Source organism: Ambystoma mexicanum, chromosome 2p (assembly GCF_040938575.1).
Source record: "Ambystoma mexicanum isolate Mex_15411 chromosome 2p, UKY_AmexF1_1, whole genome shotgun sequence".
In the NCBI taxonomy this organism is placed as follows: domain Eukaryota; kingdom Metazoa; phylum Chordata; class Amphibia; order Caudata; family Ambystomatidae; genus Ambystoma; species Ambystoma mexicanum.
Window position 1 is genome coordinate 403,651,333 of NC_090923.1, and position 17,042 is coordinate 403,668,374.

The window sequence follows — 17,042 nt, forward strand, 5'->3', positions numbered from 1 at the left end:
GGTTTTTAGTAGCACAACTTAACCATAACGTCCCTTTAACAAAGTTTTTTTCACTGAATATATATATATATATATATATATATATGATAAATATCTGCTAGACCCAACTTCCCTGCACTTTGCCTATGTATGACTGTATCCATGTGCCATCTAGCATTTTAGCCTGTGCCAACCTGCATAGTACACGTGCATATTGCTACTTTTGCACTGCATCAGGTCTCCTGCATGTGTTCCATGCTATATCTGCTAAACCCACCTTCCCTGTATGCATGCCTGCATTTTATATAATTTTGTCATGCTTGGTATTTGCTTAGCTCCCTCTGAATAGCTCTAGGTTTCTATACACCCTATTGTGCTAGATCTGCCAGATTCATGTTGCTATGTGTTGTATTTGCTCAGCCCCCATTGAATAGCTACGTGTTTCTATGCACCCTATTGTGTTAGATCTGCCAGATTCACGTTGCAATGTGTTGTATTTGCTATGTGTTGTATTTGCTCAGCCCCCATTGAATAGCTACAGGTTTCTATGCACCCTATTGTGTTAGATCTGCTAGACTCACGTTGCTATGTGTTGTAAATTTATTACATAATGCTAGCCTTCCTAGCTGTTACCGAATCCTGCCTTCACCTGGCAGCTGGTCCAACAATTATGCTAGCCATACCAGATGATTATACCCTTCTAAGACTTGATCGCACCACTTCTCGTGGTGGAAGTATCACCTTAATAGCCAAAACTAACCTAACATTGAAACTTTCTCCATCCCACAGTACAGGTTCATGTGAATCCCTAACTGCTAAATTAACATTATCTAATACGCAGTCTGTATCTATTCACATCATATACCCACCTCCCGGCCCTTTAGGATTGTTTGAAGAAGACCAAACAAACATCCTATCAAATAACCTCAAGAACTCCTCCCAAAGCATCATAATAGGAGACTTCAACCTTGGTTTCAGCGACCCTCTAGATGCTAATGCGACTCTAATTAATAACACCTTAGAGGAATTAGGCTTCACCCAACATATTACAGATCCTACTCACATCAAAGGTAGAACCCTTGATTGGTTAGCTGTGCATAATTGCCCAATTACGGTCTCATCTATAATGCCACAGCCTTGCTCTGATCATTACTTGATCACGTTCTCCTTAGAGGCAGTATCACCCTCGCAACCTGACAGCATAGCTCCAGCTGCCCCGACTAGAAACAAAAGAAACATTACTCCTGAAAACCTTATTCCCTTGATCCTACCTACTCTTAACTCCATCTCGGACCACACAGATCCTTCTACTATGGTAGACTTGTATAATAAAGTAATGCTATCTTCCCTGGACGCCATAGCACCACTGAAGATGAGAAAGAGTAAACCTTGCAAACACGTGAATATGTGGTTCTCTCCCGACCTTAAGGCTATCAGACAAGAGAAACGACGTTGTGAAATAATCTGGAGGTCAGATCCTTCAGTAAATACCAAGAAAAAGCTGAGCAAACTAGCCTCCCAGTACAAAAAAGAAATTATCCTCGCTAAACAAACCTCCTATAACCTCAGAATTTCCCAAGCCAAATCTAGCACCAAAGAACTCTTTGTAATTCTGGAAGAGGTAGAATCCCTTGTTAAATCCCAGACTCTTGCCTTAAGGATAAAAATTGGTGCACAGGTATACAAAATGACCTAGCTAACAAAATTACCTCCCTGCAAACCAAGATTAGTAATAAAAAAAGACTCCCTCTTCTCCACTCCCATATCCAGCAACACTAACTCTTCAACGTCACAATCCATCCTAACGCCTCCAGCAGCGCCTATTACCCACTTTAACTTTCGCAAAGTATCTACCAAAGAGGTTGAGAAAGTCATTCTCACTCTCAAACCCTCGAATTGCCATGGGGACCTATGCCATGCACAATTGATAAAAGATGCAGCTCACAAACTTTCCCCATTTATCACCAAACTAATAAACGCATCCTTTATGTCAGGCAATATACCCAATAATTTGAAACAATATTGGGTCCTCCCACTCCTTAAAAAACCTAATCTAGGTCCCTCCACCCCCACCAATTACCGCCCTATCACACAGTGCCCTTCCTACTCATAATCCTTGATAAAATAGCGTACCAACAAATTCAACACCAGCTTGAACACAAACACCTTCTAGGAGTCCGACAGTCAGGCTTCAGACCCCAGCACGGAACTGAGACTGCACTTATAGATCTCAAGGCACAGATAGATGAGCTGAGAGATGAGGGTAAGACAGCATTACTGCTACTCCTTGATCTCTCCGCTGCACTCGATCTGGTTGACCATGAGATCCTCTGCAACCACTTACAGTCGGCAGCCCATTTTTCCCAAGAGGCAACCGACTGGATTCACTCCTTTCTCAATAATCGAACCATGCGAGTCTTCTCCCCACTAGCAGCTGCTGACCCAACGCCCATCACCTGCGGCGTGCCACAGGGCTCCTGTGTCTCCCCTACTCTGTACAACATTTTCACAAAGCCCCTTTTCGATGATCTAGATGGTCTGGGTATCACCTACACAAACTATGCTGATGATACCCAGATCCTCGTCCCGCTGACGGGGAATTATGACAAGGATTTGGTCTTTGTAAATAGGGTGTACCTCATCATCCAGGCATGGATGGCCTTACACGGACTATGCCTGAATGATGACAAAACGGAACTCCTCATCCTAGGTACCACACCCAACCTTAATAAACTCGACCAAAACTACTCTTCTTTTGTAATTGACAATAACAACATCTCCGTAGCCAAGGAGGTTAAAACCCTCGGCTTCTACTTAGACTCCACTCTTACCATCAAAAAGCAAGTAAATGCTATGGCATCCGCCACGTCTTATACATGCAAACTTATTAGAGCAGCCAAACCGTTCCTTTTACCTAATAACTGTATCACTTTAGCTAGAGCGTTGATCCTGTCCAAGTTGGACTATTGTAATACATTACGAATACAATTCAAATTTTACAAAATAATGTTTTAAGAGCAGCCCTAAGCTTCCCGAAGAAAGCCCACATTTCTGAGACTAGAAGATCTGTTAATTGGCTCTCAACGAAAGACATTTTCCTTAAATCTGTCTCTCTGACTCACAAATGCCTCCACCAAGCTGCCCCTCAATACCTGATAATGAGATTCTCTAGACAGGTATCCGGCCGCCCCTCCAGAAAGGCATATTCCAACCACCTTCTGGTGCCAAGATTCACATGTACTATGACTGGGGGGAACAGCTTTCCGCTTAGAGCAGCACAATTTTGGAACTCCCTACCACCATCCTTTAGGGAAGACCTTCCCTACCCACAATTCAGATCCAATACTATCCTCTGGATGAAGGAACATGACACCTAATGTATTTCCATACTGCGCTAGAAGATAAACACTGTAAATTGTGCATATTCAGTGATCCTCTATGCTTAGACTTATTTATAACCTGTAAACTATGTATACTTCCTTGTAATTATAACCTGCTGTATCGGTTCTCAATGTTTTGATGCTTCCAGCAATGTAACCTCAGTTGGATTCTATCTACTGTGTTCTCTGCAACCTAAGCTTTATAATCCTCTTGTTGCTCTTGCGCCCTGCTACCCCTGGGTTAGGTGCGCACTACAAATAATAAACAATCAAACAAAATATTTGAGAAGAAACTGGTTAAGGTGCTACCTTCGCATATTACAGGAGACGCATCTGCTGCCTGCAGATCAAGAGAGGGTGGTAGCTAGATGAGAGGGGGCTGCTGGATCCACATGCTCATGATATGCCAGAAGAATCTTGGTGTGGATAGATGATGATGTCCCCTGATGATGTCCCCTCCCGGCTACTTGATATTGGCACTGCCAAAGAGGATAGACTTGTCATAGTACACGGCTACATTGATCATCAGGAAATATATATAGTGACTTCCTGGTCTCCCAGTCACTCAACACCTACATTTCCTTGCCCCTAGAGTGGTAAACTAGCATGTCTAGGGCATACATTGTTCTATTAGGGGGTCAACTTTAATTGCACGTTGGACCCCGTTCAATATAGGTGATGCATACCCCCGGGCATCCAGACCACGTCCATCAGCCCCGGGAGCACGCATCATGTTGCCTTGAGAAAACCAAGCAACCCCTGCTAGGGGCTGTCTGGGTTCAGTCCTGGCACCAATGGCGCCAGGCTCATATGGGACATCAGTCCTGGCGCCATAGGCACCAGGCTCATAAGTGCACACTTACCTGATGCAGACCATGCTGCAAGAAGATCCAAGCCCATGTGAGGCCTGGAAGGGACTACTTTACCTTAGGGACTATTTTGTTACTCGGGTGTGGTGGGGGAGGAATGCCTACCTGGGACTACTTTGGTGGCTATTTAAACCACGCCCGAAGAGCAGCACATGCTTTGCGTTATTCTGCATCCAGCAGCGTAACGTTCACTGTGCCAGCAGCAGCATCCAGCCTTCTGCTATGCCCGCCTCGAACCTGCAGCACCTAGAAAGAAGGAAAGAAGCAAAGGTTAGAACAAGAATATTACCTGATTTCTTACCTGATCCCGGATTCATCGCATCTTCAAACCTGAGGAAAGACTTTGTTTTAAACGCGCCACATCGCCAACAACAGCGCCGCGCCATACTCACCGTTCCACGCAGCATCTCTTCGATCCGGCGCTGTCTCCATCTTTACATCGCAGAATTCCGGCACCTAAGGGGGACAAGAAACAACAAGGTGAGCAGAGAGAACAGACAGAGACAATCTCTTTAGCCGCCATATGCTTACCTGATTTTACTGCCGGAGGTATTATTCATCAGCACGCCACCTCTTCTTATGCCGCACCTGTGAGAAAAGGAGAAAGCAGCAAGTTTAACCCTGGGCATTATTTACCTGACAGTGTTGGGTAACTCAGACTTTTACCGGAGCGCTTTCAGTTGTCAATCTTCTTATTGGGTCAAAGCTGCAAGATAAAAGAGGAATTGGACAGGAGTGAATTCCAGACATTTTGAACTCTTACGAACTACATACTTACGGCTCTTCGCCAGGACCTTTTGGAGTCAGGATTCGTCTACAACTCTTCCAATATCTTCAGGCCAGTGAAGTAACTGGTTATCAACGAGCCCCTGTGTACTTCGCAGGATGGAAGGCTCATCCTTCAAGAATATAAGGTGCAATTGCTGAGAGGGTGCTTCCGTGGTGATTAGAGGGGAGGACAGTGGGGGTGCTATCACTTGAATCCACAAGTGGCTTAATCCATCTCTCCACTTGTAGGAGAATATTTCTACGAGTCAAGCAAACAAGAATTGGAGGGCAGATCCAGTCAGTCATTGCTGCACTACGCATCACGTGGGTTGAGGCCGCAGCAATCCGGGTTCGACCGACGCCCCTGTGGGAGCCAGGTGAGCGTAACAGTCCTTCTCTGAGTCTCTTTTTTGATGCTCTGTTGTAAGACATTCAGGAATTAAGTGAACATCTATAATAATTGTTTTTGGAGAATTAATGAATCCACCGCATAAGAAAGATGCCATTGTTTGTATACTAACCTGTAGAGAATAAGAGTTATTTTTCTATGTGATCATGCAAATCATGATGTGTTATATGTTTTATAACAATGATGTACTTTAGACCAAGGATCTCCTTTAGCAGACAGAAGTTGTTCCTGTTTCCCGTGGTGGGACTATGTCAATTTAACACTTGAGACTTACCAGACCTGGGACTACACATTCAAGTACTTAGGCATTCACATTGCAGACACACCGTAGAGAATGCATGCCTAGAAGACAATTAACAGCAGATGGAGAGAAATGATCTATGACATTTTGGAGCAGATGGTCCTTGTTGTTAATTGATCGCATAGAATTGATGAAAATTGTTGTGCTACCAGGTCTGCTATATTATTTCACCAAATTACACTGTTTTATTGCGGTTGGTTTCCTCCGACACCTTGATTTCATGATTAGGAACTTCCCGTTGGGACATGGCAGACATAAAATAGCTCTGACCACACTCTGAATGATTTATGATGATGGAGTGTACAGATTCCATGGTTCAAACTCCAGTACATAGCTGCTCAGCTCCTGTATATATCTGGCTGGCTACCAGATGTACTGTGTACTGACAGTGGAGTCAAAATTGTTGATGGTCATGACACACCCTGCAGTGCCCAAAAAAGCCTTGTGGATGACGGACCGCTGTCTAGGGCAAACATCACTCATTACTAGACTAGGAATATGGGTAGGAGAACGATCAATGACAGGGACTCAGACTGCGGAACCCATACTCTCTGCACATACCCATGACGGCAGACTCATGCTTCGATGTTGATGACTTAACAGTTGCCAGAAGGTGGGATGAGGGACGGCCCACTTCATGGGGAGACATGTACAAGAACAGGATGTTTAGGGACTTTGAAGACTTGGTAGAGATAGAAGGGCTTCACAAAGATACATTCTTGAGGTACCTGAAACTTGTTAAGATTGCAAAATGCAAATGGTCTGATTGGCCAGGGGAAACGGAACCTACTAAGCTGTTAACACTATGGTATGAACTTGAGGATGGCTGAAGGCCTGTCTCCTGGCTGTATGGGAGTTTAGAGTCACACAATTGAGAATGTTATGGGAGACTGACTTGGGACAGGTACTGGAAGATAAACAATGGGGCAATGCATTCTATTTAGTGAACAAGATCTCCTGTAATGCCAGATCCCCCCTGCTCCAGTTTAACCTGCTACATAGGTCATACATGACCCCCAGGAGGGTTGTTACACGTGATGCAACAGCGTTGCCCAACTGCCCATGGTGTGTGAATGATAGTGAGTACATTATACATATGTTTTGGAATTGCCCTAAGGTGCAGGCCTTTTGGCACCAAATTGACTTGCCATGCGTAAAGCCAGGGGTCTGCAGATACCAATGGTCTCCGAGGGAATGCGTCCTTGGCACCTATTCCAGGCCTGATGAAAATAGGCATGTGGTCAAATTCATGGAATTGGCTTGTGTTTTAGCTAAGTGGAGAATAGCCATGGCATGAACGCAGAAAGGGTGCTCTTAATATCACCTTTGGTGGAGCGCCCTAAAGGTATGGAGTGCTGCTGAAACTATGACTTTCTACAGAGCCGTTAAGCAAAGAATTCGGGAAACCACTGAGATCATTGTAGCTCTGGATGCTCTCCTTCTGGCAACGTTTAGCCCCTCTGATGATAGGCCTCCGTGAACTCCTAGGGGTTTCTTCACTCAGATGCACAGGCTAGTAAGTGGACATACTTGGGACATAGCTTGAAATTGTAGCATAGGCCCATTATGATTGATTCTGGATGTGAAGCTGTTCCTCCCCCTTGCAGCTTAATATACAGATTATGTAATTGTGAATGTCTACCAACCTCTACCTGGAAATTGTATGATAAGCATGTCTGATGCCTGGTTTTATTGTTATCTTTTATTTAATGATATGATCACTACATTGACTTCTGTATTACGATAATACACACTCACCAATAAACAGATATAACAAAAAAGAAATAGCATGGAGAAATAGTCATTCTAGTACCTGCATTCTATTGTCATTGTGTGTAACATTTTTGCCACGTGTAAATCGCATTTAGTTTAGACACACTGTATAATATATTTTAGGGAGTAGGCCTGGGTGGCATATTGGGCAGTTGCAAGTGAGCAGTAGCTGAATTGGATTGTGCCACGCGTATACTAAGGAGAAGTTGTGGTGGATACTCTTTTGTATTGAAGGAAGATTTTTTATTTAGTTTTAAGGAGTCCATCAGTGCAAATATTAAGGAAAATAAATGCAGTGTTTATTAGCAGACCCTCGGTTATGTTAGCTAGAGTTTTTTTCAGGTTGAATTGTAGTTGTAATTTTTGGGTGCCCCAGATGACTAGGCTGCAGCTTTAACTTTGGTTTTCGTTGTTAGATTTCCTTTCTGCTTCCCCAGCCAGTGAACAGTCAGTGTCAACGTCCTTGGAGGTGGGGTGAAAGGCTGCCTAGTGATTGGTTGATGTTGTAGGGCCTAGCAGTATCCTAGGCTTCAAAAAAGGACATTGTTTTGGGCTCATGAGATTGGCTCAGCACCTTCGTGGCAAAGGACATATCTGGGTGAGAACAGGGTAGTGCTGAGCTGTGGCCAGAGGGCTCCGATCAGGTTGTGTTTATACTGCCCCAGTAAAAAATGGTAACACAATTGGAACTGCTGTTAGCAGAGTAAATAAAACCCATAAATCAGAGAAATGAATTTCGAAAGAGTGGTGTCTTAGTGGTATTTTTTGTAAGGCTATCCATTCTCATAGGAGATAGGGAAGGATACATCCTTAAACTGAAGCATATTTCCAAATGGGAGTTGCAATATAGGATGTCAATTATAAAGCAATAGGAGTGAGAACCATCAAAGGGTGCCAAGTCTTCTGATCGCATGGGAACATGATTATGTGTTCATTTAGGTTGTCACACTGTTTACACCTCACCATCTGATTGGTCAATTCTAAGGGGTGAGCTCACCATGAGATACTTGGTGGTGAGTCAACCAATGGGGAATGGTTATCATTCCAACAACTGTACTCCAAAAATTCAGCCAATGGGGACAGAGAATTTCTGCTGTCTCAGACATTAGGTCTTTGATGGAGGGGTTGAATTTGTTTGGTATTGGGTAGAGTTGGGCTAATGGCGTCAACCGATGGGATGTTCGGGATTTACAAGTGCCTTGTAAATGTTGCAACTTACTGCTTGTGATTTTTACTTTAAATAGCGCCATTTAATGTGGGCATTTTGAATTAAGCTTGCTTTTTTCCCCGGATGAAATAACATGTAATAAAACCTTGTTTCCCTTGCAATTCATGAACTCTTTATTGCTCCTTGGATTATTTTTGCTCATTCAGGCTTTGGCCCAACCAATCAACCCGATAGAGTTGCCACTGGAGCAGATGCACTGAATTCATGCCAGAGCCCGATGTATGAACTACAAACTGTTCCAATGCACACCCTTAGGAGAAAAAGCCTTAGGAAATATCCCATGGTACTTAAAATAATCCCCTATCAGAAGATGGAGAAATTACTTTCTAAGATTCAGACTTAATCTACACCCAACGCAAGGAATCAGTGGAATAAGAGCACATGCACTGCAACTCTTGAGGGTTTGTAGATTCTGTGAGACAATTATGCATTTGAAACTCTTTACCATCTGTTAATGAATTGTCACCATTGTCAGTGGAGATGTATGGCTTATTTTTCAAGATTTCTTGAGTCGTTTAACAACATGTCATTAGAAAGTATTTGGAGTTCTATCATGAGTAGAATTTGAATCTCTTGGAGTATTGCAGTGGTGAATTGTGTCTATGCTATTTATAATTATAACAAAGAAAATATGTGAGATCACATTTTACGAAATATTATTCCTTTTATCTATTCTGATTCACGTATTAGGAAATGTATTGCTATTTGTATTAACTGTGTGATCTGCGAAAGGTCTAATCTAGAAACCATAGCACAATTAAATTACTGTTTGTTGGATGCACATTCTATAATCCTCAAGTGACAGAAAGGGTTTTATTTTGCACTGTCCGCCCATAATTATACACCATGTCCTCCAAGCAACACATCGTGTCACTTTCAAAGACAGGGGCCTGTTATGAAAGTAGTTGCAACATAGAACAGGAGGCTTTATGCTGAAAGCGTGCCCCTGATTAAAACATTTCTTACAGACAAGGGAGCCTGAGCAAATAGGCACAAACACATGGTCATGTGACCCTCCTAAAGGGTGGGGCACTTGAAAGAAGGCATCACTGCAATAAATACACTTTGGAGATGTTCAAAAGACAACAGTGCAGAACTTGTAGAGCACTGTGACCAACCACCTGCAGAATTAAATGTGTAGAAAACGGGCATTTGTGCAGCCCAGTGACCACATGCCTAAAGAGTGGAGAGTGTGGAAAATGCAGCCCTGGTAGTGATCTATGCCCTCTCTGGACTGGACAGTGCAGAAAATACAGCAGTGCTGCTTCAGAAAGCCTCAAAGGAACAGAGCGTGTATAATGCTCAGTGCCAATACAGTCCTGTGACCCTCAAGAACTGATGAGTGAGAAATCACAGCACTGTTACAACCCTGTTGCCCCCCAACAACTAGAGCGTAATGAAAACACATCACTCGTACATCCTGGTGACCCCAAGAGCAGGTGAAAGCACAGCAGCACTGTACGTTCCTGTGACCCCCAACAACTGGAGAGTGGGGACCCCTCAGCAATAGGGAGTGAGGAATGCACAGCACCTGTACAGCACAGAGCTGCCTCCATCAATTGTCAAGTGAGGAAAATACAGCGCAGGTGCAGTCCACTGACCACCTCACCATGGATGGAGGATATAGAAAAGATGCATATGGGTGCTTGTGTAGCCCAGTGACCCCTTACATTTTATGGAACTTGAAAAACATAGCAACGGCACAAGCAAGTGACCCCTGAAAATAAGAAGCCTGCATGGACGTGGTACTGAAGATAGAATGAATAAATATTGAAGTTATCACCTTAACTTAGGCAAAGACTGTAGAGAGCCACTGATTTAGGCAACTCTGTGAGAGCAGTCATTAATTGTATTCTGAGAATAAAGGGTGTCCCTCACCACATTGGCAATATACTTCCCTCCCTTATCATATATGGTCCTCATATTATAGTGGTATAAATTACCCATTGTAAGTAGCAGTTTCAAAATGGTGCGAGTAGCTGGGAATCTAATAGCAGTGCCTGGTAAAAGCTTAAAACGTATGCACAAGTTGAAAATGTTGGCTCTGACAATGCTTCTTTTAAACAGGACTTCAGTGGCTTTGCCAATGCTTGTTTTTAACAGGACTTCAGTGAAGGACACCCAGAGTGGTCACGAATCGAGTGGCTGAAGTCAGGCCTGGTAAAACAGCGTGTTTACAACTCCAATTAATCATTAACTCTCAGAAGACTACTTTGAACACATACTAGCAGGCACTTTGAATGCAAAGCCTGATGGGAAGGCTTGTTTAAAGTGATCTCAAAAAGAGGAGACGTTTTGGGCGGACAGAGGCAGGAATGGGTGATAATGTCCATAGGAATTGGCAAGGCCATGCAATGGGCGGGCTCATTACCAAACAACACTATCAAACTGTGTGTCCCTCCACATAAGTCTTTCCTTGCTTGGTGTCCCTCCTATGCCATTCCTCGCCATCTGTAGTCAAATGCAAACGTTTTGGTTTACAGGAGTCACAAGTGATACCTACTAGCCGAAGCTAAACATGTTTTCGCTACGAATTGTTTGAAATCTGTTCATGATGAATTGTGCTGCACCTGAGGCCTCCAAACAGCGGGGTGACTGCGATAACAATCAGGATCCATGCTTCTAGAGTTTTGAAACATGCATGGATGGGTGCAGTAGAACAATACAACTGCTTCCTTCTAGGGTAGCGGTTTCATGTTAATAAGACACCTGCTTTCTGATGAACCTTTTGTCTGCAGTCTTATTCTAAGAAAGGAATTGATTGGGGTCCCTCCTTATCTAGGGTCCTCCTGGCATTGAATGTAGACCAGGAGAGATCCCATCCATTGTGGCATAAAATGGGGCATGTGTAAAGACAGAAAACTGGTGCTTGACTGAGGACATAAAACAGTTGAAATTGAAATGAACTAGTGCTTATGCCTATGAAGTCTTAACAAGGCAGCAGGTGCCTCAATTGTATGAGATAAAACACAGCTCACTCTCATAACACATAATATAAACACATGAAACAGTCTACCCAGGCATAGTGAATACATCAAAATGTTTATTCAGTTTGAAGCATTTAAAACATTTCATTGTATCCATTTTTTTGAAGAACTGGTACCTCCTCTCTCACTGCTCACATATACCCCAAGTTCATGAGGCCCACACTCCCACGACTACATCATGCTGCCAGGAGCGCTGGCTCACATTTCTCACAATACATACATTGAAGGATAACAGGTGTTAGGGCACCGCGTTGTTTCACCAAAAGTCATTAACTTCATGGTCATTTACAACAAAGCAATTACTTTGAAATGTTATCAAATTGTATAGGTATTTGTGGGTAGAGGGTAAAAAGCGGGTGGGGGATGAAGTAGGGGCGGTAATGGGGGACCCATCTAAATATAAAATGTAAACAAATATGGGGAGGCCGCCAAAATAAAATGGTATTTTATTGTGCAAGGAAGTTTTTGATGTTTATTCATCAGAACGCTGACCTGAATCCAAGCACCTTCACACGGCACTGCGAGCACAGCTCTTGCCGTGAGGCCCCCTGCTTCCTGGAGGAGGCGGGACCAGTCCGTGCCACGTGACTGATCACGTGACTTTTCGAGTGCATTTAACGAGACTCGAGCGGCCCAAGCGGCATATTTTATTGTGCAAGGAAGGATTGTTTATTCATCAGAATGCTGACCTGAATCCAAGCACCTTCACACGGCACTGGGAGCGCAGCTCTTGCCATGAGGCCCCCTGCTTCCTGGAGGAGGTGGGACCAGTCGTGCCCTGTGACTGATCACGTGACTTTTCGAGTGCATTTAACGAGACTCGAGCCGCCCGAGCGACGTATTTTATTGTGCAAGGAAGGATTGTTTATTCATCAGAACGCTGACCTGAATCCAAGCACCTTCACATGGCACTGCAAGCACAGCTCTTGCCGTGAGGCCCCCTTCTTCCTGGAGGAGGCGGGACCAGTCTGTGCCACGTGACTAATCACGTGACTTTTCGAGTGCATTTAACGAGACTTGAGCCGCCCGAGCGGCGTATTTTATTGTGCAAGGGAGGATTGTTTATTCATCAGAACGCTGACCTGAATCCAAGCACCTTCACACGGCACTGCGAGCGCAGCTCTTGCCATGAGGCCCCCTGCTTCCTGGAGGAGGCGGGACCAGTCCGTGCCATGTGACTGATCACGTGACTTTTCGAGGTGCATTTTAACGAGACTTGAGCCACCCTCATGGCGTTAAGCCCATCGGGGTCAAGGCCATTGGCTGTTGTGCGGCTGTTTGGCGCGTGGTTTGCGTGTGTACTCTGGTGCATACAGTAAGGGGAGCTATTTGGGGTCCTTCACACTGTATGTTGGCGTGTCGTCTTGATTTTTATCTGCTTGAAATGAATAACTGTACATAAATCGATGCTCCCTGTATATCATACTTCTTCCATTGGGAGTTTTTGTGAGACCTGGCCCAGCGAACGACGGGAGACTGCGGGGTGAAACCCTTTGATCCCAGTTGCTTCCAGGCCACATTTAATGACGCACTTTATAGCGATTGTATCCAGTCTTGAAGTTAAGAATTTTGTCACAGTGTTAGTGCATTAGTGGTAGCCAGAAAGCCCCGGTAAAGCACTGTGGGCACACAGCGTGATACTTTATATGCACCATTTGTTGTAAATAGTATTACTATTTATTTGAGGAGTTAGGGCTGCTTCATGCCAATTCTACTTACCCCACTTCCCGGTAAAGAAAGTATCTTGTATGCTTTTTGCTCCTTACACGCTGAAAAAAAACATGCCAGACGCTCTGAGCGCCTCACTAAACACTGCAGTGATTGCACCTAAACAAAAGAAATCATCTCGCATCTTGAAAAAATCGATCATTTTAACACCTATTTTAAGAATACCATTGGTGAATAAAGACATTCGTAACTTCTGCGCAAAGCGCAAGGAATGCATGTCTGATGATACTGCCCCTGTGCCCTCCACGACTGACTCCATTATGGCAGTCATTTTGAGCACACCTATTGTTTCCGGTGCTACTATTTTAGCTAATGCACAATCAGACTCCGTTTGCCTGGATATTAGACCTAGTGTTCCTATCTTTTGACCTTTAGCAACAATACTAGAGATAGCTCCCCAAGTTCCTGACTTGTCGGATGTTTCTAATATTTCCATCCATGCTAGTGTAAATAAACTAAGTAGATCCCATGAGATTCACCCTTGTGAAGATGCCATTCAAAGCATAGTGGGCTCCACTATCCACTCTATTCATGACTCCTTTTTATTACCTATACGTCGGCGGCGCTTACCGACTGATTCCTCTGCAAATCCAACTGAAAATCTGGCTTTAATTGAAATAACTTTGGCAGCTGTAAACACCACTATAGCCAGCATATACAAACTATTTGAATCGCTTGATGTTAAAATCTAATCACAAGCTAACCAGATAAACCAAACTGCAGAAGGAATCACAAGTCTATCTGCCTCCAATTTAAATCGTCCAAATGGTCCCCACAGAGTGGACGCTGCTGTTGGCTCTGATATACCTCTGTTTGAAATTCAGGACGACAATAGTCTAAATCCAGCTATACCTATCTTTACTAACATCATTTGTTCTGTCTCTTCTCCAACGTCGGAGGTGCCAACTGCCAATGACTCTTGGATAAATCTAGACAGTAGTCCCAAAGATAGTCGCCCTAAAAGATTGCCAACTTCTGTCTTTGTCGACTCTCAAAGAATATCTAAACTTGGCAATAGACTGAATAATCTAAAGGCAAAAACTGTACTCAGAAAAAGAGGTTGTGGGGCCCGCCAATCGCAGGCTTCTGCTCAACGTTCAGTGACTTTGGCTCCAGTGTTCTTACCTGCCAAACAACCTTTAGTAACACCTTTGGTATCTTCACACAATCTTCCTAATGTGCAAACTGAATGGTTGGTGTCCTGTCCCTCATGTAGCACCCGGGCCTGTCATCAGGGTACGTGATATCAGACCCAGTCAAATTACCCAGGTGAATTCTGATAGGGGACCCCTTGCAAACGAATTTGGTGTTGAAGATCAAGTTAAATCCATTAAGGCGGCTGTTGAGGCTTATTTAACCGAGCGCAAAGCCTTAATTCCTTCTGCACTAGCGTTATACGCTAGAAACTCCACCTCGCGCATAACGATATCCACCTCTCGATAAGTCTCTAATTAGTGTGAAATCAAATACAACGGGGACGAACTTTAACCAGACCTCTGTAAGTGACTGTCCGAACTCTCAGAAGAAAGTCCACTTTGGTTCTGAGTTGGGGGCCTCATTAAAAAATGATAAACGCCCACTAAGACCCACAAATAAAAAGGATGTTGGTCGAAGGGGACAACACTCACTCTGGAATACATTCTCTAATTGTCATTCCATCATCCTTAAATGCAGAGACGCTCCATATGAAAAATACGATCTTTGTAGGTCTAGCATTTTAAATATCTTTGATGACGTGAACAACTTGCAAGATATTGCTTCAGGTGACATAGACCAAGTTGAGTTTGTATGTGACCAAAATTTTGCAATTGTACGTTTATGGATCAAATCAGGACTGGTCCTGAACTTAATATGGAAAGAAAAAATTTAACTTTTCAGGATGGGTTTCTTGGTTGCGCAGGATCCAGAACGTTTGATAGCTGAAGCGCAAAATTGTGATCAGTCCGATCCCTCTACCCCAGTATTAAACTGCCCAACGGTCTGTACTTGTTCTGTATTGTGGCCCTGTGACCATCCCTGTCCAATCACATCCCACCACGCATCATACAGAACCATTAATAGAGTGCCCTCAGAGAAAACTATCGTTATTATCCTGGAACACTAGAGGTCACTCCCACCTTCAATGGTCCTCTTCACTTAATATCGACAACTATGATTTAGTGGCCTTACAGGGAACCTGGCTTGTACCAACTCCTGTGTGGGATGACCATGTTTTATTCTTTTGCCTGCTCTCACGGCTGCCAGAGGGAGACCTACATCTGGCCTTTTGGTAGCCATCAGAACTATCAGGGGACTAAACATTACGGAGTGGGCATCACCTAATAACTTCATTCAATTGGTGAAAATCACTTTTGCTACCCAAACCTTAGCTTTAATCAATTTGTACCGTAACCCTCTTGGAGTGACTGATGACATTTTCTATAAAGATTTGTCAATGGTTATGGAATTGATAACTTGTGACCAATCCATTGATGCTATAATGATGGTAGGAGACCTACATTAAATTGTATAAGCCGAAAACAAAGTGTCAAAAGAGTGAGAGTATGAGATGGATCAATTTTGTGAAAGATCACAATTTGCATATGGTGAATGGAGCAATTGTGGGTGACATCCCTCCTAAAGTAACGTGGGAGAGAGGAAGCTCCAATTCGATCATTGACTATATCTTTGTCTCGAATAGTCTCTTCCAAAGAGCTGTCAATTTTGAAATTCTATCACAATCACTAAGCGATCATCATATGCTGGTTTTTGTGTGGCAAGCAAATTGTGATCTTACTTCACAAAACCAATTATGGTCAAAGCAGACTTTAAATGTGAACTCAGCCAGGACACGATTCAAGTGGTCGGAAGCCTCATTAAATGCCCTTAATCGTGTCACACAGGGTTTACATTTGACAAAGCGTGATTTTTATATAGATATTCTCCCTTCCTTTGGTTCTAAGAATTTTGGGAAACTTTGTAATGTAATGAATCACAGACACCAGCATGATCCAATTCTTCAACAAGTAAGACATACTTATCGAAAAGAATAAAGAGATACTCTCAAGCTCTCCCTTGAAGAACGAGAATGTATTCGTAGGAAAATAAAATGCCATTATCGCAACTGGAGTCGAGCTAGAAGGGCCTCACTCTATCAGCGAGACAGTGAAGCCTTCCTATGCTCGGATAATAATAAGAACTCTGCTCAAATTTGGTCGCTGCTTAACAGCGCATCAAGTCATTCTCAACTTAACCTCCAAGTGTGTAGTGTTTCTGAAACACAATGGCTCAATCATTTTTTGAAATTGTATGCAGACCCCAGTTTCGCTGGCTTTACTTATTCTCAATCGTCTTTAACATATTGGAATCTAGAATCTTCTCCTTCAATCATTGAAGCTCTTATTAAAGAATCTTCATCCTCACGCGCTGCTGGGCCAGGTGGTCTAAATCATTTTATGCTTAAACAGCATTCATCCAAATGGGCTGTAATATTAAACAACGTATTCCAGCAAATTATTCTTTCCAAGAAAATTCCCACTTCATTGCAGTCATTGTTACTCGTTCAGTTTTCGTGAAGGGTGACAGGGAAGCGCCCACTAGCTATCGTCCGATAGCATTGCTTGATGCTCCCGGGAAACTTT